This window comes from Pan troglodytes, chromosome 13 (genome assembly GCF_028858775.2).
Source record: "Pan troglodytes isolate AG18354 chromosome 13, NHGRI_mPanTro3-v2.0_pri, whole genome shotgun sequence".
In the NCBI taxonomy this organism is placed as follows: Eukaryota; Metazoa; Chordata; class Mammalia; order Primates; family Hominidae; genus Pan; species Pan troglodytes.
Window position 1 is genome coordinate 55,888,967 of NC_072411.2, and position 25,912 is coordinate 55,914,878.

General features: G+C 37.5%; 1 protein-coding gene across 7 annotated transcripts in view; it reads left to right on the forward strand.

The window, feature by feature from the left end:
- Positions 1–5,743: 5,743 nt before the first annotated feature.
- Positions 5,744–25,912, forward strand: part of GALNT13 (polypeptide N-acetylgalactosaminyltransferase 13) — a 584,712-nt gene continuing 564,543 nt past the window's right edge. For 3 of the 7 annotated variants that reach the window (XM_024354859.3, XM_024354861.3, XM_063791210.1), the window contains exon 1: positions 5,747–6,145. The gene's annotated coding sequence lies outside the window, so the exon portion shown is untranslated. Of the gene's footprint in view, positions 6,146–25,912 lie in introns of all 7 variants that reach the window. The other 4 variants (XM_063791209.1, XM_054679032.2, XM_054679033.1 and 1 more) reach the window with 4 other exon arrangements.

Below are 25,912 nucleotides of genomic sequence, written 5' to 3' on the forward strand. Positions count from 1 at the left end.
GTGGTATTGAAATATCATTGTGGGCTGAAAATTAGTTGTTTTTTCCTAATTCTTTGACAGGAGTGATTACTGCCCAATCAAGAACTCAAAACATGGAGAGAAAAGGTCTGATGGGGGGAAGGAAAGATCAAAAACAGAAAGTCTTAAAGGAAAGATTTAACTGTTCATCAATAAATGGTTGGATTTATTTATCCATTCAACAGGAATTTACTGTACGAAAGGCACTGTGCTTTGAATAAAGTTACAACCACCACCTCCCTATACAAACAAATAAATCTATTTTTTTTTGCTCTCATATATCCTACTGTATAGTGGAGAAAATATATACAAATCACCGTCATAGAAAAATGTAAATTTGCCACTGTGTTTGGTGCAAATGACAGATGATATAAGGCTTTATGGATCATAAGATAAACTAGAGCAAATTTGAGTGTATTAGTCTAAAGCTTAGTTTAAAACTAATTATACTTTCTTCATGTTATGAAATTATTGTTACAAAACCTATAGTAATAAGAAGATATATTGAATCATAAGACTTCCAAATAAAACAAATAAAACTTTAAAACTTTTAAGGAGATATTGCTTTCATAAAGTCAACATTTTAACAAAAGATTTTATGCTTGAAGTAGCTATATTATTTACTGATTGTGACATTTTAAATGATTGTATAATAGGTTTATCATCATAAATGATGAGAAAATTTGTTTGCACAAGTATAGGTGAGAAAGATTGTAAACATTTGCTTCTATGACCAAATATTTACATCAGTTAAAATCTTATTTAAAATATATCATCTCTACTTTTCTTTCATTAATTGATTCAAATTTTTTGTGGCTATCCATGGATTTTATCAAATCGATTCAACATAATGATAAAGCTTGAATATGAAGAATGCCCGTGCATTATAAGAACAGTCAACCTGCAGCTGACATGGTTACCACTAAAATAACAAATCAACTATATATGAAATAGAATTACTTAATCTTTATGTTGCTAAATCTTTGTGTTATTAGCTGAAGCTATACCCACTAGCAGTTTCTGCTCAACCTTGCTTTCCCACCCACAATGGGCTATACTTTGAACTGCACATGCAGGCCATTCTTCAAGAAGCCCTTATCAAGTTTCTTATGATCCAGGCTATCTAATTACGGGCCCTAGCAACTTGAGGCTACACTACTTGGCTACTTCTGATGGGTGTAGTGATTGATATGTTATGGCATATCTATAAACTATTTGTGGTGCATGAGTTGAAAAGCTCAACTCTTAGCCTATTTCAATTTTCTTCTAGAATTTATTATCACCTGACGTAAATACACACCTACTTATTTATTTGGTTAGGATAGCACTCCCCAACCTTTTTGGCCCCAAGGACCAGTTTTGTGGAAGACAATTTGTCCACAGACTGGGAGAGGGGATGGTTTCAGGATGATTTAAGCACATGACGTTTATTGTGTACTTTATTTCTATTATTATTACATAGAAATATATTATGAAATAATTATCTAACTCACCATAATGTAGAATTAGTGGGAGCCCTCGGCTTGTTTTCCTGCAACTAGATGGTCCCATCTGGGGGTGATGGGAGATAGTGACAGATCATCAGGCATTAGATTCTCATAAGGAGCACAACCTAGATCCCTCACATGTGCAGTTCACAATAGGGTTCACACTCCTAAGAGAATCTAATGCTGCTGCTGATCTTACAGGAGGTGGAGCTCAGGCAGTAATGTGAGCAATGAGGAGTGGCTATAAATACAGATGAAGCTTCACTGGCTCACCCATCCCTCACCTCCTTCTGTGTGGCCCAGTTCCTAACAGGCCATGGACTGCCATAGGTCTGTGGTTCGGGGTTGCAGACCTTTGGGTTAGGACATACCTCAGCAAAATGTAGTATTCATGAAGGCAGGATCTATATCTTTTTTCTCACTGCTAGACAGTGCTAGGCATTTTCTTCTTCTCACTGGTAGGCACTGGGAATATAGCAGTGAGCATTAGCCTTAGCTCACTGCTGTATTCCCAGTTCCTAGTAAATAACTGTCATTCTGTAAGTGCTCAATGTATATTCACAGGATGTATGACTGAACCCTAAGTTTTGTGCAGGCTGTCTTTACTTTCCTCTTTGTCTTGAAAACCTACTGCAGTGCTTAGCTCATTGTAAGTACAAAGGAGGTAAGCGGAGCCCCAGAGTACAAAGGTTCTTATAGGGCATGTTAGAGATTTTAGACAATTTCTTAAAATCAATGAGAAGCCACTTAAATGTTATAATTAGAAGAAAATATTATTAGATTTCATTTTAGAAAATAAAGTTATTGCTTTCAGTGTCCCTTAATAATGGCATCTCCATCATCCTACTCATCCAATCTTAATCTCTTAAAGTTATATATTTTCCTTTATCCATCATTCCTAATAATTTGTCAAAACCTGGTAATTTAATTTCAGCAAGACATAACTATCTCACCCTTTATTTCCCTTTAGAATGAGGGCCTTGGTTAATCACATAATGAACAATTGTAGCTGCTAAACTCATATCCCTGTCTTTAGTATACTCTGTAGCTAAGTTCCTACACATTTGGCCTTATATTGGCCAATAGACATTGTTGGCCTGGTAGCCATTGTATTGGCCTTATAGCCAAGAATTGTACAGTATTGGTCTTACCATTTATCTAAGCAAATACTTGCAAATAGCTCCACTTTGATTAAAGATAAATGCGTAACTTTCTGTTTGAAAAAATATGACTTTTTAATAACTTTCAACACTCATTCAGATAAATTATTGTGGTTATTATTCTTATGAGGTAAATAATGATAACTACCTGATTTTTAAAAAAGTATTTAAACTTCAAGAAATATTGCAAAATTACTACAAAGAATTAACATATACCCTTCACCAAAATTTACCAATGGTGTTATAAAAGGTTGCCACATTTGCATCATCATTCTCTCTATAGGTATTTCTGGACCTTACAACCTCTATGTTCTTTTTACTGCAAAATATTTTATTATATTTTTTAAAGATCAAGGGCTTTCTTATATATGATCACAATACAATTAAATTAGGATGCTTAATATTGATATAAAACTAATTTGATTATAAATGTCATACAGTTTAGATATTATAGTTTTTATTAATATTTTGAATTAGATTGTCTCAGTAATGCTCTTTATATTAATAGATATTATTCCCAGTTTGCTATCCAATTCTGGATTACACATTGCATTTAGTAGTCATGGTTTTTAAATCTCCATTAGTCTGGAATATTTCCTCAGCTTTTCTTTGACTTTCATCACAGTGACATTTTTGAAAAGTATAGGCAAGATATTGTGTAGAATTTTCCTTAATTTAAGGCTTTCTTTGCTTTCTCATGATTGCATTCAATTGTGCATTTTTTAATCTGGAATCCTAAATCAATAATGTTATGTACTTCTCAGTGCATCATATCATGAGGCTCATGATATCACTTGGTCCCATTATTGGTGACTTTAACCTTGGTCAGTTGGTTAAGGTGATGTTTACCAGATTTATCCACTACATGTAATTTATTATTCGTTTGTAATTAAGGATCTATAGTATATTATAAAAACAGCCTCAAGTTATTTTTGTGTATGCATTCTCCTTGAAATATGGCATTATAGTTTCTCCCATCAAGACATGGACTATATTATCTATGTTTGGGCCATGTAACTTCCTTGGCTAATGAGACACCAGCAAATGTACATCCACAGAATCTCAGAGTGCTCCACATTGGAGCTTGCACTCCCTTGTTGCTTTTTGGAGCCCTGCAACTACGACTACTGCTAGCCTATTGAAGGATGATGGACTAGATTAAACAAAAGACAAAACATTGCAGCTGAGTCCCACACCCTCAAGACTAATAAGTATGCCACACCAGACAAGTGAGTGAAGCCATCCTAGATCTCTAAACCAAACTGAGCTAGCCAGGGCAGAAACCAACCTGACAACCCACAGAGCTTTGAGAAATTACAGATGTTTATTGGTTGGGGCTAATAAGTTTTGGAATGGTGTGTTATGCACCAAAAGCCAATACTTTCTAGGGTGATACTTTGGGACTATGTAAATATCCAATTACCCAAATAACTTTTACCAAGTTTATGATTCTGCCTAAGTTAAATATTATCACAAAGACTGCAAAATGGAATTGCGCCTTTTTTTAAGAGATGAAACATGTAAGAATGGGGGCTTATTTGTCTTTGAAAAACATAGGACTAGTAAGTAGCTGTATCAGCATCAGAACCCCAATCTTTTACCTGGTCCACAGTTTTTCTCAGTATGCCATGTAGAGGTGAGTGACCTGATGTTAGGACTGGAATTCACTAGAGGGAGCAGTAGAGAGACATTCCAGAGTGTTATGAGTGGGACCCTGTGTACTCACACATGCACAGAAGCATCTCTGGTAAATGCTCCATAATTGACGGTAGGGCAGGATGGACAATGTAGGAGGAGACATTAATACAGTTATTAACATAGAAATTTAAATGATACTTGACTCACGAAAAGATATAAAGATAATATCTCTGGAAATTGCCTTTCATGGGTATAATCAAGAATGGCATTGACATACTAGATTATGATTAATAGTGTCATATGTTTGTCAAACGTGGCTGTTTAATATTTTTATGTAGTCGTTATATTCTCCCCCAATTCTGCCAAAAACATCCTATAAGATGTGTGAAGTGACACTGTGAGAAGCAAGGAACCCTGTCAGCCCTTATTACAAACAAGACAACTGACACCCGAAGGGCCAAAACTAGCCAAGAGCCACAGTGAATAAATTGCCAAGCAGGCACTTGAACTCGGCAATCCCAATTTCCTAGAAAAGTTCCTCTCCCATTGCAGTGGGGGACAGGTCCCAAGTCTTTCAGATGCTAATAATGTCTGCGTCTTAGGTTTCTGCCTTGTGCCAGGCACTGTTCTAAAATCTTTACATGTATTTAAACTCAGTACCATGGGGGTACTGGTACTACACATTAACTTAGACATTCATACGTCCAGGTACTTCGGAGTGGGTGTGTGTTTAATATCATACCTACTTGCCTGAGAAAGGAATTCAAAGCCCCACTTTTTTCTTTACCTCTTCATAAAAATTTGAGAGCCACAAGGAAGCGCTCTGTGTTTCCAGTACTCTTACAGTGCGTTCGGTGGCAGTAGTCACCGCCAACCAGAACACTAGGATCCTGCCAGGGTGTAGATACTGTAACCAACAAGAGGCCCACCTCCGTCCTTTCTGCGGAGGGCGCCGAAGCGTCAAGTACCCCGCAGCATCTCTCGGCTGGAGAGCCGACGGCAAGGGTGGGGTTGCCGGCGCTTTCTCCGAGGGCAGTCTCTGATCCTCCAGCTCCCCTCTAAGAGGCTCCCTGGTGCATTGGGCGAACGCGGTGCACGCAGGCCGGCTTTGGCGTTGTGGGGCCCCAAAGCGGCCAGGGGTCGCGAGGAGCCCTCCGGCGAGAGGAGCTGACCCCAGGGTTGCTCTTGGGGGCCGTGCCTGCCAAGTATCGCGGGACTTGTGCACATCGCAGAAGCGCCAGCTCCAGAAGCAGCTGGAGCGCGCTGGGTGCGCACCGCCCCAGCCCGGGGAGGAGCGGGAGCAGGGAGGGAGGAGGGCTGGGGGTGCTGGTTACGTAAATGATACTAGCCCAGTGAGAGGCCTCCAGGCTGGGGCTACGAGAGGAGGAGGGACCACGCGAGGAGGAGGGACCGGGAGGCGGCGGGCTGGGGTGGGAGGGGGGCGGGGGCCGGGGCGAAGTGACCAGGCGGCGGCGGCTCTGCTGAGGTGACAACGTGCTAGCAGCCCTCGCTCGCTCTGGGCGCCTCCTCGGCCTCGGCGTCCTCTCTGGCCGCGCTCGAGGAGCCCTTCAGCCCGCCGCTGCGCTATGAAGGCCCCTCTCTGGGGCTGGCCGAGGCTGGAGCCGGCTCCCTGTGCTCGCGGGCAAGTGTGAAGAGAGAGGCGCGGGCGGGAGCCGGGGCTGCGCGCGGCGCTCGCGGGCCGGCGCGGGTTCCAGGTGAGCGCGGACTCGGCGAGCTCCGCACTCGGCGCGGCCGGCCGGCGCCTGCTGGGCTTGATCTGAGGCTGAATCCCGTGTTTGGACCGCCGTTCCCTCTTCGCGGGATCGTTGGCCAGAATAGCAGGTCTCCGTCTCTTTCTCGCTTCCCCTCTTTTCCTCTTGATTGTCCGGGACGAGCTCCCTCTGGGCTGCTGGAGTGCCCGGGCTAGGTGCCGCAAAGTCCCGCGGCGAGTGCCAGGGCGCGGAGCCGAGCGCCCCGGGCCGGTCCCAGGGCAAAGGCAGGGGCGCGGGCGGACCTGGCGAGGCGCCCTCCCGGGAGCTCCGAGTGCGCTCGCCTGCGGGGCTGCAGGTATTGCGGGAGGACCGCGTGGCGCGGAACTTTCTGCCGCCGCCCACCTTCTGCTCTGCTTTTCTGGCTACCCCGCTGAGTTGTGGGGGGGGGGGGGGGGCGGCTCTGGCCCCCTCTGCGTTCTGGTGACGTTCCTCCGCGGGGGTGGCTCGGCCTCCAAGCCCAGACAACTTTCTCGCACCAGCTGCAGGCAGCCCCGGCTGCGTTGCGGGCATTTCTACTCGACCCGACACCAGGCGCTCCCTGGGTCTTGGGTGTCATCCTCGACGGTTGCCTTCGTATCGTGCCCCCTTTGCCTCGCTTTTTCAGAGTCCTCTTGCCTCTCATTCTCGCCCTGTGTGTCTCTGCCTCTGTTTCTCTTTCTGAGCCTTGGTCCCCTCAGTCCACACTCTCCGGCCATGTATCTGTTTTTTTCTCTTATTCTGTTTCCCTCTTTCTTTCTTGGGATGTCTGTGTCCCTGTTAATCTGTCTTTCCTCTTGTCTCTCCGTTTTGCAACATTTGTTCTCTTTCTGTGTCTGCTTCTCGCAGCTTATCTCTGTCTCCCTCTGTCATCTCCCTGCCCCGTCTTCCCGAACACCAGCCCCGCGATCCCGAAGCGCCTTGGTTAGGGGAGCAAGCCCTGGCGCATCTAATGGGTATCTCCAGGTGCAGAGATTTCCTGCGGGGTCAGTGGGGACGCGGAGGAGACAGCCTGCCCTTGTCCAGGCTGCCGTGGACCTGAAGGAGGGGCGCAAGGGGTTAGAGTGGAGGGCACCGCGGCAGGCTCCCCTTGCCGGGTCCGAGGGCGCTGCGCTGCTGCGAACCTGAGCGCACTGAGGCTGCTACTCTGGACAGCGAAAGCTGCGCAAGCCCCTCCCGCATACCCGATTCTTTGACTATGGTTAGTTGAATTTCCAGGAGGAGAGTCTGCCTCCCCAACCTTTATAGCCAGCTGCAGAAGAACGGACAGTGGGCAGGCAAACATAGACGCTTTGGGGTTCAGGGAAACTAACCTCGAAAGGGTGGGAGCTTTCTTCAGGCAAAGGTGTTGCTAGCAGAGGAGAGGAGCTTTGGGGACTGAGGTATTCCTGCCTTAAACTACCATGCATTCATTGCTTAGGAAAGCGATTTCCTCAGAGAGATCGTGGTCAGCCTTTCCTGAAACAACATAACAACATAGAGGTTTTATTCGCAAGGCTAAAGGCACTTGGCTGCCAAAGCCCCCTTGAAATTTCTGGTATCCTTGAATATTTTCAGCTTTATGTGAAAGCTGCCTTTCCTCAGAGTCTCAGTCCGTCTCTCTCTCTTTCTCTCTCTCTCTTTTTCTGTCTCTCTCTCTCTCTCGCTGTCTCCCTGTCTCTCTCTCTCTGTCTCGTTTGCGTTCATGCCCTCTAGTGTTAAAGAAACCTGCTGGTTCGAGAATATTGAAAAGTAAGGTCAACCTATTGGTTATTTACTTTTGGACCTCTCACCTTCCGGGATAATTCTCCTTGTATTACACGCATCCTTTCCTTTTCCTCAATGAATGACTTTTGCATTACATTACTAATCTTTCTTTCCCCCCGCACCCCCCTCCCGCAATCTCTGTTTTTTTTTTTTTCTTTCCCCACGTCTCCTGCAGAATAAGAACCTTCATATTGAAACCCTGTTCGTTTGATTTAGGAATTGGATAGATCTGGAGAATTTGCGTAGCCTAAGGCAGACTTTGAACATTAAAAAGATGCATTTCTCTGCACTGTTTGCCATAAACCAGGATTTCACATCTCTCCTTTAGCCCCTATCCACCTTCAATTCCATGGAGAATTTTCCTGGCTGCTTCTGCTTGTTTAAATATATGCTTTTATTTCACCATTTCTGTGATGCTTATCCCATTCCAGGGCTTAAGGTACTTGCTTAAGTAGGGGCACTGTGTCTCGGATCCGCTTTGGAGAGGAAGAATAGAAAGCTTTTCCAAAGGAATTATAGGGTGCTGCTGGTATAGATTAATTCCAGTTCGGAAAGTCGTGAGTGGGAATGTGAGAATGGAGGCTGTCTCAGATATGTAGTCCCTAGGACAGTGTGGGGAAACTAGTAAGTGCTTAATAAAACTTGTTGGTTGATTGATTAGCATGCAGCGGATCATAGGCTTCCAAGTTACGAGCTATGCTAAGGAGCCTGCAGCTAAATTCCACCTCCCCACTCCTTTTTTGGGAGGTTTCATTTAGATTTTTTATGAATGGTAATTGAGAACTAGTAGAAGGGATATTGAAACAGGAGTCTTCTGCTTCTTTGTAGTTCATGTTATTGCTTGAATTTGCCCCTTTTTGCAAGTCTACAACTTGGCTGGTGTTCTTTAACACGGTCATTGCAGAATTGAAGAAATGAGTTTAGAGGGGCCCTGAAATGTGACATCTCTCAATCTCCTTACCTGAAAGTAAGTTGGGACATGGCATCATTTTTGGGTGAATACTTTCATGTGGTTTCTAACAAGTGAAAAGTTCTCTCTTTTAATATAAAGAACGAATATATCAGCTTAAAATACTTGGGGGCTATATATTGATCTGTAAGCTGGATCACTTACCCTAAATAATTTATGGATTCCCCTACTGCTTCATATATATATATGAGATGTGTGATACTGCATGAATGTGAGAATTTCCTAAAGTACCTGGAAACATAATGCCTCCTAATTCAAAGTAATAATAGAAATCCATGGGCAGCAATACTACTTTCTTGATGATATGCTAGTCACCTCTTAAAATAGTTGCTAATTTACCATGAGTATGGTGCAGGAGCATGTTCAAAGCAATTTTTCTTTAAAAATATTATTTATAAATCACTTGATACTCTACCCAATTTTTATATTTAAAAATGGCAAAGACATAATGAAGGTGGAAAATCTGATATTGTTTGAGAGACCTTCTATTTGTTTTACAGGTTTAACTTATGCATCTAACTTTTTAACTTACTGGGCAGTCATTTCAGTTGAAACAGTTATGTCAGAGTGAACTATGTTGTTATCATGCCAAGTTGATTTCTAGAAATAGTAGTCGTAACAGGAACATTTTCATGTAATAGAGCTTGTACAGCTTATAAAAACTTTGGGATCTTAGGAAAGGGGTGAGATAAGAAGTAACAGTAACAAATGGGTATTTTTATTCTTTATGAATGGGCAGATGAAGAGAATCCTGGTGTTTCTGAATAATAACAGTCGAGAAAATGCTTGAGAATAAAGTATGAATAGAATTAAGTCTTACTGTTGAAAATAAATTATAATGCTACATATCTCTGTTACGTATTGATTGTCCTTTTAAAAATGGACACTTCATATAGTTATGACCTTTAACTAATTTGCCTTATTAGACATGATATTTTAAAGAGAAACCTCTTGCAATAAACAACACATTCTTGACAGCGACTCTTAGCACATCACCTTCTTGTATTTGTGTCCCTGTCAGAAGGAACATGTAGACATCTTAAATCTAATGGGATCTAACAGGATCACTGCTTTGAAGTCTGAATGACCATATGCCTAATTATCAAAGGATTTAAACTGGGCTTTGGTTCTAAATCCTTCCCTCTGCTCTTGTCATCAAAATAAACACATGTGAAACATCAAATCAAGTCCTACATATATATACTCATATTTATTCTGACAACCTATTTAATGACATTTCTAACAGCAACCCCCCCACACTACACACACACACACACACACACACACACATATACACACACAGTGGCTAAGCATATGTTTGAAAACGTAAATCACATTTAAAGATCTGGCACTGTCTGCTTTGATAAACCATTTATTCTTTTATCAGATTAGACTTCTGTTTACAATTTCTATCAAGGCACATTGTTGAAGGACTTCTGCCATTCAAATATATACATACCTGTGTTTGAAAAGTCTGGTTTTTCATTGTGAAATTTAGCTTTTCAAGGAAATTTATGAAAATGAATACATTTAATTCCGTAATAGTCATCCGTTTGGGGCATTATAAACAATTATATCTAGTTTTTGGGAGGAGCAGTGTAAACCAAACAGACTTTAATCACTTGATATTTGTTTCTTCTTGATTTCATATTTAGACCTGTGTCTGTGTTTTCAGTGTAGTATATCTATTATAATACATTTAATTGGTGTTAGCTTGATTACCAAGAAATGATTACAGGTGGCTAAAGACATCTGTGTGATTCTGATTACTGTGTGCTCTCATGTCCCTAAATTCATTTATAGCTATGAGCTTTTCAAGCTGTTTTTAGTATGTCTTTAGACTTATACATTTAAATGAAATTCTTAATTTTTAAAAGTTATCACTACAGAGATTGATGGGATCTAAAGTTTAAATTGTAAGTTAAAGTTGGGAGACATGCTTTTCCTTTAAGGGCTCAACTTCATTCAATGTCCACGTAATTAGAGTCCTCATGAACTGTCAGGCTCTCTCTTAATGTCTACACTACCATAATTACCTACCCTTCAGAACTGAACTCAAACACAATTCAAAATATCAGTTATTAAAAATTGTTCCAGGTTAATGGTTAATCCTCTCAAGATAGTTTGAGAGGGATGTAGGGAGAAGAATGACTATTATTACCATAGATATGAACATATTTGTTATCATCTTGTAGACTATGTGAGAAAATTAAATACAATGTCCATAATAAATACTTAGATTTCTTTCATATTTTTTAAAGATATGCTGATTGTTAAGATATATGGGGGCTGTCCAAGATATATCATGTTAAGGTTTTAACATGAAGAGGAATTAATTGGGACTCTGTTTCACATATTCCACTACATTGAATTGTCACTTAAATCTTATTTAAGCTCTTATACAACATTTTAGGAAGAGTGTGATTAATCTGCTTGTTGACACATTGGTGAACATAATGCACGTGGTGAGTAGCCACTGTAAACAGAAAGAATTTAAAAGCATAGCACAATCAAAAATCATCCAAATAACATCTTGAAGATAGTAGTAAATGTCAACTTAGTCTCTTGTCTTATATTAATTGCCTTGATATTACAAGCAAAGCACCTCTTTTTTGTTAATAAAGTGGATTTTGACATATGAGGAGGATTATGTAGCTGAGAAGCATAATAACTGACTTAATTTCCTCTTGAGATTATTATTATATAATTAGTTTCAGATAGAGAGGGTGAGATTTATATGACTATCAAAACCCCAATGAAATACAACCATTAGTTTAAATAAAGAAAAATGGAATAAAATATATGTAAAGGCGTATCCATTCCAGCTTATTTATGAAGAAGGTAAGATGGTGTATTGGGTTATAAATTGATAAAGTGGCTAAAATTTGTTGGCTGTTTACTTTGTATTTGTACTGTGGTAAGTAAACATCTGGCAGGTCTTAACATGTTTTATCTTTATAACAACAATATGAGTAATAGTATGTTACTGTTGCCATTGTATAAATGAGGCCTCACCTTCTCCGAATCACACAGCTAATATGTGTGAGCATCAAGGATGACACCAGTTTATTCTGCCTTGAAGCCAATAATCTAATAGTTCTGAGTCTGACATTTTCACTGACTGATAATTTAAAGAAATCAAGTGGTAAACTTTATGTGATTATTTTCTTTTGTACAGTAAGAATGATTGAAAAAGTCTACTTCTATCATCACAATTTTATAAAAGTGGATATTTTAACACCAAATAACATGGAAGAACTGAATCTCAAAATAAATAATAGTTATTTAAAGAGAATAAATTAAGCTCCCTGTACATTTTTCCACATTGTACTCATTTTCCTAATTTCACCCAAGACTGATGAAAATTTCATCACAAAAAATTTCCCGTAGATTGTGCTTGGATGCCCATCTTACTCTGAACCACTGTGATATGCTGCCTACTCTATGCACCCACACAGCTCTGGCCGGCATGGTCATCATATTCATGACTTGATGACATAATGCTTATAGCTTATTCCATTCTCTTCCTAGTTTCAAATAAAATTTGGACCTAGGAAAGATGCTAGCACTTGCTTTAGCCTTAGTTTACTGTGTTAATGTTTGTTGAAATGATTGGAAGATTAGGGATGACTTGTTCCTTCTTGGTAGTTAACTGCCATTTACTGACACTAAGATGGTGCCACTCTGTGTCTTGGGATTGGAAATGAATATTGGGCAATGACAAAAAGAGCTTGTCACAACTAATTTCTCCATCTTCCCTCCAAAAAAACGCATCCCAACTTGTACGGGTCAGTTTGCTCCATTTTTACTTCTTTGCCTTGGCGAAAGTGAAGCAAGTTTGCTTAGTGCTTTTATAAAACTGGCGGTTGGTTTTACATCCCAGGTTGCTTTAGATAGTGTCTATTTGGGCCATCAAAGAGGAAAAGAATACTGGTGGAGTGTGTGAAATGTGGCTAAATTGACCTAAGACATTAGTTTCATTTCTACCAAAGCAGGTTGTAAATCCAAATTACCTTGAGTTTATTTATTCATTTTAGTTACAGGTGTTCAGGTCCCACTGATACAGAGTCTCATTTAACTGGGATGGATCCACAGAATCTACCTTTATACACATTTTCCTATGTGATTCTGAGGTGCAGTGACATTTCAAGCAACTAATCTGCTTGTAGTATATCACTTAACAGATTTATTTAACAAAACACAGCAATTACTATGCTCCAGAGTTGTTCTAAGTGCTTTGCAGATATTGATTCATTTAATCATAAAGACCTTCAAAAGTAGATTTTATTAGTATTCTTATTTTAGAGACAAGGAAAGTGAGTCACAGAAAGGTTAAGTAAGTTGGCCAGTGTAAGAAGATCGGTGGAAGGGCAAGGATGATGTTAATTTTGATAAAATAATTAAAACTACCTACGTGTGTGTGTGTGTGTGTGCATGTGTGTGTGTGTTCTGAGACAGAGTCTGCCTCTGTTACCCATGCTGGAGTGCAGTGGTGCAATTATAGTTCACTGTAGCCTTAAACCCCTTGACGCAGCCTCCGAAGTAACTAGGACTACAGGCATGTACTGCCATGTCAGGCTAATTTTTAATTTTTTTTTTTTTTTGGTAGAGACAGAGTCTCACTATGTTGCCCAGGCTGGTCTTAAACTCCTGGCCTCAAGTAATCCTCCCGCCTCAGCCTCCCAATGTACTGGGATTACAGGCATGAGCCACTGATCCTGGCCGTGCTTTGAGCCACAAAACTTGAAGTAGCAGAATTGAAAACAGAACACAGATTTCTATGTCTTTTCCCTATTTGAGTAAGTTTTGCCTTTGAAAGTGAAGGAAGAAAAGCTGATATTTCTCGAGTTGGAAAATTTTTAAAAAGTTTATATTTTAGAAGTTGTTGCACCAGATTAAGAAATAAATATAATTATGAATGGGATAGTAAACATGGAAAAATCAGAGTGGTTTTCCTCAAGTAGTGTCATCATTGACTTGGCCTCTAATTAGACCAAAACAATATTAATAATCACTAATACATAATGTTGCAGACAAGAATATTTTTAAAAGATTTGGAAAATAAACAGCTGTTTGTTTCAATCCATAACAAAATAACCATATATACTTCAAATACGTAACTAAGATTTACATCTTTATACTAAATAAGAAACAATTTATTTTCCTGTAATGCTTCTCATAAGATCTTTAAGTTACATTAGGAAATATTCATATTTATGGAAGGATTGGGGAAATTCTACCTAAATTTATGGATTTTTTCTCAATAATTTTTGTAACTTTTGTATAAGATGGAATATTTGTAATTTATAATCACTTGTGAAAACTGATGTATTAATCTTTAACAAAGTACATTTTCTCCTTTCTGTTATTTAATATTTTTGTTTAATACACTAAAATAATCTTGTAAAATGGCTTTTCTTTGGCGTTTTTTAAAATGAATTTTATTTTAGACCGATGTTTGATTAAATTATGTAAATTATTTGAATTCTAAACCCCCAATAATGAGTCATTCCACTTGTGTGGTTTAAAAAAGAGTTAAAAATCGGCATTTAGAAACAATGTGATTTCCAATTCAGTAAATGATTTAAGGGTTTATGGGATTACTGACTATTCTACTTTCAAGACTCACTACCATCTTTTCTCTTTTTCTTATAGCAAATTTCACCAGGATTCCTGAGACTTATATTTCTTCGATTCTCTTGATCATTCAGTCTCAAATAGGATTATATATCACTTGTCCTGAAAAATATTAGAAACAGTCTGTCACTGAATATGGTGCAGATTTTATTCATATGTTATAGATTTTAAGCATACCTTTTGATTTTTTTCTTAAGGTAAATACTGTATTTATTATTTTTTAGTGTTCTTTTTCTTTGCTTCATATCTTGTTCTTTGTTCTTCTTTCCATTCTTCTTCATGGTGCTTTTTGCTTTAAATTGTCTCTCTTTTATGACTTAATAAATCTTCATGTAGCCAGACTGAACTATGTATTGGTTTCCTTGATTCTGGTAAAACAAAACAAAACAAAACAAAAAACAAAAAAGGAAATTAAAAAAAGCTGTTCATTTAATCATTTAGTTTCTGAATAGGTAAGAGACACTATAGCTCTTGCATCTAGGTCATTTAACAGGTGGACGGGGATGCTAAATTTGCATCTCATTACCTTTGTCTACTTTTAGAATTGTGTGCTTGGGCCCTGTGGTCAGTTGGCAGGTGGCAGGCCATGGCTCCAAAGGAATGCCGTGTTATTTGAGGGGATGCCAATTTCACTTGCCACACGGTTCTCACATTACTTGGTCAGATTTTTTAAAAATAAAACAACCAATATATGTTTCATTATTTATGCTAGATTACTGACTTCACGTCAAAAATCATTGTGATATTGATAGGCTGTGATAAATAATTTTAACAATTTATATTCTGTGGTACCCACTGTCAGACTTATGGATAGTATTTCCTCTATTTTGGTAACCTAGAGCAGACATTTTGTCAAAAATTTTTAAAAGACTTTTATTGTTGTGCACTAAAGTTGAGATGAATTGTAGGTAATTGGATGGTACAGCTGAATTAACACATTGAATTGCTAGTTACGAGACACATCATTTGCTGTTGCAGACAACAATAGGCCCGTTTTTGCTTCTACAATGCACAAATTCTTATTATCTATATAAAATGCTAATTCAAGTGGGATAACATGTATACATCATTTCCATTCCTTTTGTAAGGAAAACTAACTTCCACAAATGTAAAATATTTGCAAATATCTCAAATAATTTTGAACTTCAATTAATCTTTTTTTGCAAATGTTAATCAGTTTTCTCATTTTCCACAAACAGAACAGGATATAAGGCATTTCAAACATGAAATCAGTAGTATCAATTTTACCCTGTGTCCCTTAAGGTCTGTGCAGATGGGCAATTCACATTTATCTCAACAGAGATCCTTATTTGAATCATTCTGAAGAACATTATTACTATCATGATTATGGTGACATGCAATAGTGTAATAATTTTGTTGGCTCTTGGTTTTTTTTCATTTTAGACTTTTTAAAGTATAGCTTCTTCGTTTTCAATAGATGAGTATCCATTTTAAGAGGAAGGAATAAGAACTATTTTTATCTAAACTATCTCCTGAAAACTCATTAATTCAAGCATTAAATGGAGGGATTAAAAGTTATAAAACTGTTACAAATTGTAGAGAGTAAAGGAAGGCAAAGGAAACTGCCTAGAATGTAGTGGGGGGTCGAGGCAGGGGGAGGTGGGTTGGTGGCTTGAAGTTGAGGAGATTCACTCTGCCCATATTAAGCCCCCAAAGGCCTGAGGCTCAATAATGTTGAAAAAAGTAGAGAACAGAAATGAGAGTCTGGGGCTAAAACAAAATAATTTATCAAACATGTGTAGATGAAATAGCCTTGTATTCACAACTCTATTTTCTATGTAAACATCTCTATAGTAAGTTTTTCTCACTCACTCACCTAACTATCCACTCTTAACATGTACTAACTACCAAGGGACAGCAAGGGCAACTAAGGATGGGTCTTAGAAATACAATGCCTCTTTTATTTTGGCACTTACAGTCTTTAAGCCTAATGGTCAGCTTTTTGCTTGCCCTAAAGCAAAGTCTTTTAGTCAACAAGACCCACTCAAGTTCACAGAGATTTGCATTTTTTATTCCTTTATATTCTTTACTTTTTTTTTTTTTTCTTGAGCCAGGGTCTCTTGCCCAGGCTGGAATACAGTGGCATGATCATAGCTCACTACATGTAACCTCAAACTCCTGGGCTAAAGCAATCCTCCTGCCTTAGCCTCCCAAGGAAGTAGGGCTACAGAAACGTCTCACCACACCCAGCTAACTTTTATAATTTGTAGAAATGGGGGATCTTGCTATGCTGCCCAGGCTGGTATTCCTTCATTCTTAAATACATAAAACAGCAATCAAGGATCACAGACATTTAAGATATAATGTAGGAACAAAAATTTTAGAACATCTGCAACATGAAAAATAAAGAGACCAAGTTAAAGAAACCAGTAACAACAAAATGACTTTGCAAGAGACACACAATTAGAGGACCATAAAAGAGACAAATATATGTTATTTTTATATATATATCTATATATACACACATATATGTATATTATATATATATATAATTCTTGAAAAGATCCAGGAAAATATTGCATTCATAAAACAAGTGGATGATATAGAAAAGGAACACTAAATGAGTAAGAAAAACTCTTGGAAATTGAATATTTTCAAATATTTTAAGGGAACATTTGTGATTTTAAATGGAGAAAAATCTGTCAATTCTAACAAAAATGAAACAAGATGGAAAATATGAGTCACAATGAATCTCCATGAAGCATGACTTCCTAATTGGACGTCTAGTAAGAAAACAAAAAATACAGTTAGAGCAAGCATTAATGAATTGAGGATAATTATCAAATTTCTGAGGAAAGGTGATTTACAACTCAGCATACCATACCCAGTCAAAATATCCCGTGTCAGGGTAGAATTAAGACATTTTAAGACATATAAAGACAAACATTATCTTCTTTAAATATAACCTTTCTTGAAAAGTTACTCGAGGTTGAACCTCAGCAAACTATGGTTAACAAAAAGAGAAAGACATGGCATGATGGCTATGTGAAGTAGTCCAGGAAGGTGAACAAATTGTGTTGTTTCAACCTGGTATAGGATTAGTAAAAAGAAATGGAGGGTTTGGTTGGTGGGAGGATTTGGGACAAAAAGGGGACATTATAGAATATTTAATGTTTAAGGAGTATTTAAAAAGACAAAAAATGTACAAAGAAAAAAAGTAGAAATGTCAGGTAAAACAAAAGAATATGCAAAAAGGGAAAATAACCATAGGACTTTAGTTGGCTCCAAAATGAATAATATTTTTATATTAAATATACATGGTATTTACTGATTTTCAGTCAATCTTACTTAAAATGTGGAAGATAATTGTGGTGATAGAACAAAATGCAAATATTAAGACTGACAATGTCACGATAAACATACAGGGGGCTGAGGCTGGGAATTAGGTATGGGGACTGGAGAGAGTTGAAGGAAAGGTTAGGGATTGGAATAGTAGCATGTCACAAAATAGGAGTCAAGAGATAGTGTCTATAGTTAATATAAGAAATAGCACTGATATAGTCCTTAAAGTTACAAAGATAACCAACAAGAGGAATAATGACTACATTAGGAGGAAAGATACAGAGAAGTTCTGAATATGATGTGAAGTGACTTAGATAATGGCTAAACTACTTTGAGTTTGCTTGGTCAAAGTATGCTTTAATTTTTTTGAAAAAGAAATGTGATTATGCTTCGATGAGTGTGTACTTCCCAGATTTCCACAGATTCCAACCACTCTCTGTGGAGGCATCATGATCCATAAAGATACTGGGATTTAAAGGTTCCATTGTAGAGCTAATAAACAATTAAAAGTGAGTTCCTCTGGGGAGAGGAACTGGTTGGGGTTGAGGGGGTTTACTATATAAAGAAATATAAATTCTTGGCACTTTTGTCACTGAACGTGATAGCAATAATTCCCTATAGTACTACATTATGGGGCTAAGAGGGGAACATTGGATTTAGTCCTGATAAATCCATTAATAAACTCTATAACATGTCATTTAAGTTCTCTGAATGTCAGTTTCCTCATCTTTAAAGCAACAGGTGCTGGATTTGTAATCCCAGCACTTTCGGAGGCTGAGGTGGGCGGATCATCTGAGGTCAGGAGTTCAAGACCAGCCTGGCCAACACGGTGAAACCCAGTCTCTACTAAAAATACGAATATATATATATATATATATATATATATATATATATATTATATATATATATATTTTATATATATATGTGTGTGTGTGTGTGTGTATATATATGTGTGTGTGTATATATATATGTGTGTGTATATATATATACACACACACATTTTTTAGCCGAGCGTCGTGGCACGCACTTCTAGTCCCAGCTACTCGGGAGGCTGAATGAAGAGAATCATTTTAACCCAGGAGGTAAAGGTTGCAGTGAGCCGAGATTGCACCATGGCACTCCAGCCTGGCAACAAGAGCAAAACTTTGTCTCAAAAGATAAAATAAAATAAAATAAAATAAATAAAAATAAATCAACTGATATTAAAAACTCCCCAGTACCACTTTGTAGTCTAATGTTTATTTTATGAAGATAGGTCTATCATTTTATTGAGAATAAAGTGAACTAGAATTTTTCTAGGTATAAAGCCTAAGACTGATACAGAGCTCTTACTTGCTCTGGGTCTTTATTAGACTAAAGGTGTTCATTGCCTTCTTAACAATGATCTTCAGTCTCTGTCCTGTATCCTCTAAGTTTGATTCTTTACTTTGTGTCTAACTGACTTTACCAATCAAATCAGAATCATACATCTTTAGTTTTATGAATGTGTGTAACCAGATCCTAAATAGAATTGTTTTAATAGAACTTTTTTCATTCTTCAAGGCCTTATTTTCCCATAGCTTAATGTTTTTTTTTTTGCTGATGTAAAAATGCACATTACAAGATGATTCTTTAAAAGATCGTATCTCCATTTCACCTGTTTTCCTAAACACTTTCAAAGCACTGAGGAATAATTTGAAACAACATTTTGTAGTGGATTCCAGATAGAGGCAGTACATTTTATAGTTCTCTCTGTTTTTAAACTGTATCAGTTACTGTGAATACCTGATGTGCTTGCAAATTTACAGAAGAATTGGTAAATGAAGGATGGCCATTTCAGTGTTCACAGATGTGAAGATATTGCCATCTTAGATCAGCAGCTGCTCTTGAAATGTTCACTCCTTAGTATCCTTGGGCTAACACTAATTTTGTAGCTGATCAAAATAATTGCTGTAAAGATACTAGCTATTCCTAATTAATGTGAGCATATGGGTAGTTCCCGCAAAAAAATTTACTAACCTGCCGGTTGTTGCTGTGTATGTGTTCATGCTTCAGCATTCTTAACTATGAACATGAATCAGCAAACTAAAAAATAATCATAGTTAGCTTTCTATGGATAGAAATGGAAAGAGAGACAGAGAGAGAGAAAGAGAGAGAAATGAGGAAGTTTCTAAGTTTCCCCCCATAGTGTAGGATACGTATACCACAAAAATATATTGTGGAAAACTGAGAAAAAATACTTTATTTAGTTTATGTGGTAAAACCTAGTCTTTCATAGTATAAAAGGATAGGGGATTCTGAACTGAGAAAAAAGCAAATTAACAATGAGGCACTCTTTTTTTTAAAATTATATTTTAAGTTTTAGGATACATGTGCACAGCCTGCAGGTTTGTTACATATGTATACATGTGCCATGTTGGTGTGCTGCACCCATTAACTCGTCATTTAACATTAGGTATATCGCCTAATGCTATCCCGCCCCACTCCCCCCACCCCACAACAGGCCCCAGTGTGTGATGTTCCCCTTCCTGTGTCTAAGAAAATGTGGCACGTATACATCATGGAATACTATGCAGCCATAAAAAGTGATGAGTTCATGTCCTTTGTAGGGACATGGATGAAGCTGGAAACCATCATTCTCAGCAAACTATAGCAAAGACAAAAAACCAAACACTGCACGTTCTCACTCATAGGTGGGAATTGAACAATAAGAACACATGGACACAGGAAGAGGCACTCTTTAAAGCTGTGAATATCTGTTTTCTCTTGATAGTTTGTGATTACCGTCTCTCTTGGTCCCCTCATTTTACCATTTTCTGGGTGATCTTGATTTGAGGACAGTAACTTGTGGGCAGTTAGAGCTCTTTTGTCCTGTTATTTTATGTGGTTGGTGAATCTAGGGTCCATTAAGTTACATATTAAAGTTGAAGTTCTTGGCAATTAATTAGGACCTTTTAGCGTATTAACTTCCTCTTCATTCTAAGATAAGATAAATGTAGAGATTCAAGTTAGGAGGAGACAGTAAAACACAAGTGTTAAAGACACAAGTTTAATTTTGTGGTGCCTGGAATCACATAAATGTAGTTTAAAAATTCTTATATCTAATTACTAGAAGTATGACAGAAGACAGTTACATAGCCTGCATGGAACTTAGTTACCTCATCTTTAAAATGGAGATAATAGTCATAGTAGATAACATGAATACAACCCAGGTCTCTTACTGGGCAAGAAGGTCTCTTTTAAGTGCTTTACATAATATTAACTCATTTGATTCTCACAGCACTATGAGCTAGATATTCTCATCCACCTTATAATTGTAATGACATGAGGGTTGAGGTGACAATGCATGAAATGTACTGACTGTTGTGCTTGGCACTTAGCAGGTGCTCAATAGATGTGAGCTGTTATTTGTGTATCTCCTCTTCGATGGTCCTCTCTTGGTATCTAGTGTGACAGGTGCCTAGTAAATTTGGCCTGCTTAACCGATTTTCGAAATAAAATCTCAGACCTGGAAGAGTTATTGTAAGGAGTTACTGCAAAATTGGGCCCCAAGTGCCAATAAATAAATAGGAGTTAAAGATGGGACTGAAGCCAAGTGAAGTAGAAACAGTAAAACTGTGTTAGTAAAATATTGAGAAATCTTACTTGAGAGAAGGGAAGATAAATGTGTGAAGGCAAAGGTGCATTCATTTCATGATAAATATTATGATATTATACACATTATACACAATGATAAACAATGACCTACCACTTTGCAAAAAAGTGCATCTAGCTGAGAACAAGGATGATATCTTCTATTTGGGAATTTCCAACATCACCGCTGATTTTTATTAGGTGTTCTGCGTTAAGTGACAGCCATCTTGCATTTCCCCCTTAGTTATTTGATCTGCTTTGACTATGTTGTTTTTCTTGTGGAAGAGGCTTAGAGAAATTGAAAGATCAATGCTTTTTGTGTGTGTAAAACAGAGAACATTTTAAAACATTGCCATCCCACCCTTCATTTCTGAATGAAAAAGATGAAACATTGTATATTTCTTATTATTTAAAGACACAGATTTTATTTTCGGTATGTGATATCTAGTTTTTAATGATTTTTATACATGCTTATTTGGAGACTTTCTGCTTTTTTAATGTGGAAGAAAGCATAATTTGAAATAACAAATTGTAATTGATTTCCCATTTAGAAATATTTGAATTCCAGTTCTCTTTTCTTATCAAGTGAGGAGAATATGTTTTGAGCACTGGTATTTTGTCATTTCCTTCATAATAATTTGTGCAAATGATAATTATACATAAATTAATAAACTGCTGGTGGGAATTTAATGATGCATCATACTGTTTTTGATTTATTTCCAAATCATTTGCAGAATGTTGAAATGTACAAGGACTAAGTTTTAAATGTAACCTACAACTTCCTCAGCTCCAAAAACATATTCAGTAAAATAAAATAGTTATTTTAAAAAATGGTGGTACAGAAATAAATTGCATTATGTTTTGTGAGCTTATTATATGAGGACATTATAGGTTATTAAATAGTATTGTATTTATCTGTGTTTAAAAAATGTTTCATATTGCAAGTAAATGAATTATTTTTAAAACCTATTAGAACTTTTGCCATGTGATTCAAGCAATTTTCTAGTGCTGCCTAAAATAATGTTGGGTCCTCATTTGCATTTCCTTAGTGCTCCTGTTTCATTCCATCTTGAAGTTTTGTGTGCCACTTGAATATATTTTAAAAGTAATTAAAAATAAAATTTTGTTACAAGCTTCAATAACTTTGTAAACAATTTCTACATAAAATATATTTAAAATCAAGTACTAACTCCTGCCAATTCTGGGGACCATGCATGAGGTTAACCATTTTCAACCAAGGTTACATGTACTCACAGACAGACAATTGATTCATTTTCTTGTATTATTGCATCTATCTGCCAACATATTACACCAATTATCATTATTTTATTTATAGAGTGATAGTCAATTGATAATTAATCCTGTAAGTTCACTTTCAGAACAGTCTTCATTTTATTCAACACCAAGCACCTTGGAAGTTAGTAAGTCACAAAAGATGTTTTCCATAGTTATAAAATATTTAGCAATATGATTAATTTTACAGTGTATTTTTCACGAGCATGAAATCAAAGATACACTGTTTCCTAGCACAGGGCAGAGTTGATGCAAACTACCTGTGTGTGTGCTTTTCTGCAAAGTGCTCCTATGGAAAGTTGATTTTTCATTTTTCTAAGTTTCCTGGCAGTTTTTAAGTGTGGTCCTCCACGATCTTGGCCTTGGACACCACTAAAACTAAGTATAAATTATTGATCTTATTTTATAATTCAGATTCATTCTTGACTTTCAGTTGATTCATTAACTCTAGAGTTTATTTTGACCTGATATTAGATCAAATTAAATTTTGCCAGGGGGATTAAAAAAAAAAAAAAACGCTGCTTATCCCAAACCTTACATTCAGTATAACTTTCTTGTTAGGTTCTAATCAGTTTTAAGTTTTTAACCAACCTCAAAGCCTTCCTGACACTCTTTTATCCTTCCTCACCCCGCACTAACACACTCTAAAACTGCTACATGTAGTGGGAGTTACTTTCTGTCTGTTTGCTTTTTATAAAATCTCATATGTATTTATTACTTACCATTGAAAAATTTTATTATGTGATTTTAATCATGTTGTATTATATGCACTTGTTATTTTACTATAATTCACTAAATACCGATGCACTTTTATTTGGCCAGAGGCCTACATCTCACAGTAACTGGGTATATAAAATTGTGGGCCAGTAAAATGCTGCTACATTTTAATATAGAAATGACTGTACTTTATTGATGCATGAAATGATTCCTGCTTAAGCAGTCAGTATACATAATCAATTAATAAATGTAGCCAGTGATTTTGAGATCTACATAGTTTAAGGCACTATGTAAATGCAAGATCAGGCACTTCCAATTTATTGAGATACATACTTACCAGTGGGTTTTCAGCAGTGGGTTCATGCTCATGGCATGCAACTATTGAATGCTTTTTGCAATTATAAAACCCTGGGGGTCCACTGGCCAAAATTTAGTTTTGTGGGTGTGTCTGCACTTCTGCTTGCTTCCTGTGAAGTGTCTGCCCTACTGAAGTCTCATACTATCAAGATAATTGTTCTCTCATTCCTGCTTCTGAGAATTATTTTCTCAATCAGGAAAGAGTAACACCTGCGAAATAGAGCTACATGTTTTCATGAGGCTATTCTATCAAGAAAGGATGTCTTTGTAACATAAACAAACACAAAAATCATCTGTCTATATGAACAGTGTTCCAAATGTATGAATCATGAATTACAAATGTATAAATTACATGTTGTTATTTTGTAGAATTTTTAGTTTTCCTTTTCTGTGTTTTTTAGTAAATGTGTTCATATTATGTTATTTATGGTTGTATTTTATGGGAAAATATGTGCCTCATTCATTCACTTATCACTGTGCAGGGGTTCAAGGACAGGGAGTTTTGTTAGTATCGACAGTTGTGATCTCATGATATACTTGGCTGATTGCCATCAAACCAGTCACTCAGGGGACTTAAGAATTCTGATCTCATACACAATGTACTTGGTCTCAGGGATAAAATTCACACTGCACCCCAACTTAAAACTTTTTCCCGTGTTGCTTTCTCAATCCAGGTTCACACCTTCTATTTATTAGAAATGGTATGAGTTCCTGCCTTTTAGCTGACACTTTTAGCTGGGTCTCCCTCTGTAAGGCTAAATGCCCTTGTTAGAATGGCACAACAACAACAGCAACAAAAACAGAAGAGAAAACAAAAGGAAAGGAAAGGAGCTTGTATCCCCAGACTCATGCTGTGCGGTGGCTGGTTTGTTTCTTCTTTCTTCAGCACATCACTCCTGTGACATGCTGTGCCTCAGACTGCTTGACTGACCTTGCCGTTTAGAGCTGTTAAACCTGAATAGAGCAGAGCTTTTCTTTTCCCTTCCAGTAGGTCTCAGGAGTGAGATCTGGTCACTGGCATTTATTCTCTGACCCTTAACTGTGGTTCCCCTTGAAATGGAGCTAATCAAGGTGTTGTTCCACTTATTTATTGATGCTCATGAAGCATTCATTGTTGGTACATATAATTTTGCCTATTCCTATACTTCAATAAATTCTTTCTTCTACCTAAACTATAGATGTATGTCTACATCTATTTGCTATTTGTAGATTAGAAAATCCAGAAAGGCAGTCTAACAGAATTCTTTTTGTGCTGTACCTAGCAAAATGCTCTACACAATTAAGTCCTTACTGCATGCATTTAGCTACATGCATTTAATTAGATTGCATATGTACAGATAGGTCCCTTGGGCCTTCCAGAGCAGTAGAGGCTACTTTGCAAAATGATGCAGGCCAAAAAGGATTTAGGTCAGTCAAATTTTTATCTGGCTTTCCCAGTAGGATAGTTGAAACTGCCTTTCTACTTGCTATAAGAATGTCTTCCATGTGACTTTTTTTTTTCTTCTCAAATTCCACTGTTAGCTAGTCAGAGATTGTGCACTTTATATGCTTCTTGTCAAACTCATTTGGTATTTGAAATCACAACGCCTTTATGATTTTCACCCAAGTGGCTTCAGAGTTCTGCCACTTATGTCATTTATAAGAATTTGCCTGGAAATTGTTTCCTTTGCAGGAGACATAAGTCACAGGGTTTAAGATTGAAAAGGATCTCAAGGGCTGATTCTGTCACTCCTGCTAGCCCTCAGTCAAGGTTGTGCTTAATCTAAACCCAAGACTAACATGTTTCTCTAAAATAAAACTATGCCTCATCATTGGTTTGTTAAATACTCTACATTGTCAATAGAGGGATCTCTGAATGAGCATGTAACTCCTGGGTGTTAAAAACCTTCAAAAGCTCTACAGGTTAAATTTCAAATTCTTTAGCATATCATTCAAGGCCCTTCTTAGAGATCTATTCCAAATGACCTTTTTGGCCTTGCGTCTCACTTTTTACCCCCTCTTAATCTATTTTCAGGATTCACTGAATTGATTCTCTGTTACCTGGACTTATCATAGAAGTCCATGATTGTTTCTTTGCTCACATTGCTTTGCAGCCTTGAATTACCTAGCTGCTCATTTCAAAGATCAGCTCACATGAGCAAATCCTTTTTGAAGGATTTCTCCAAATCCCCAAGGCAAAATTATTCTATTTTCTGTGTTCCCATAGAACCTTGTTCCTATTGCTGT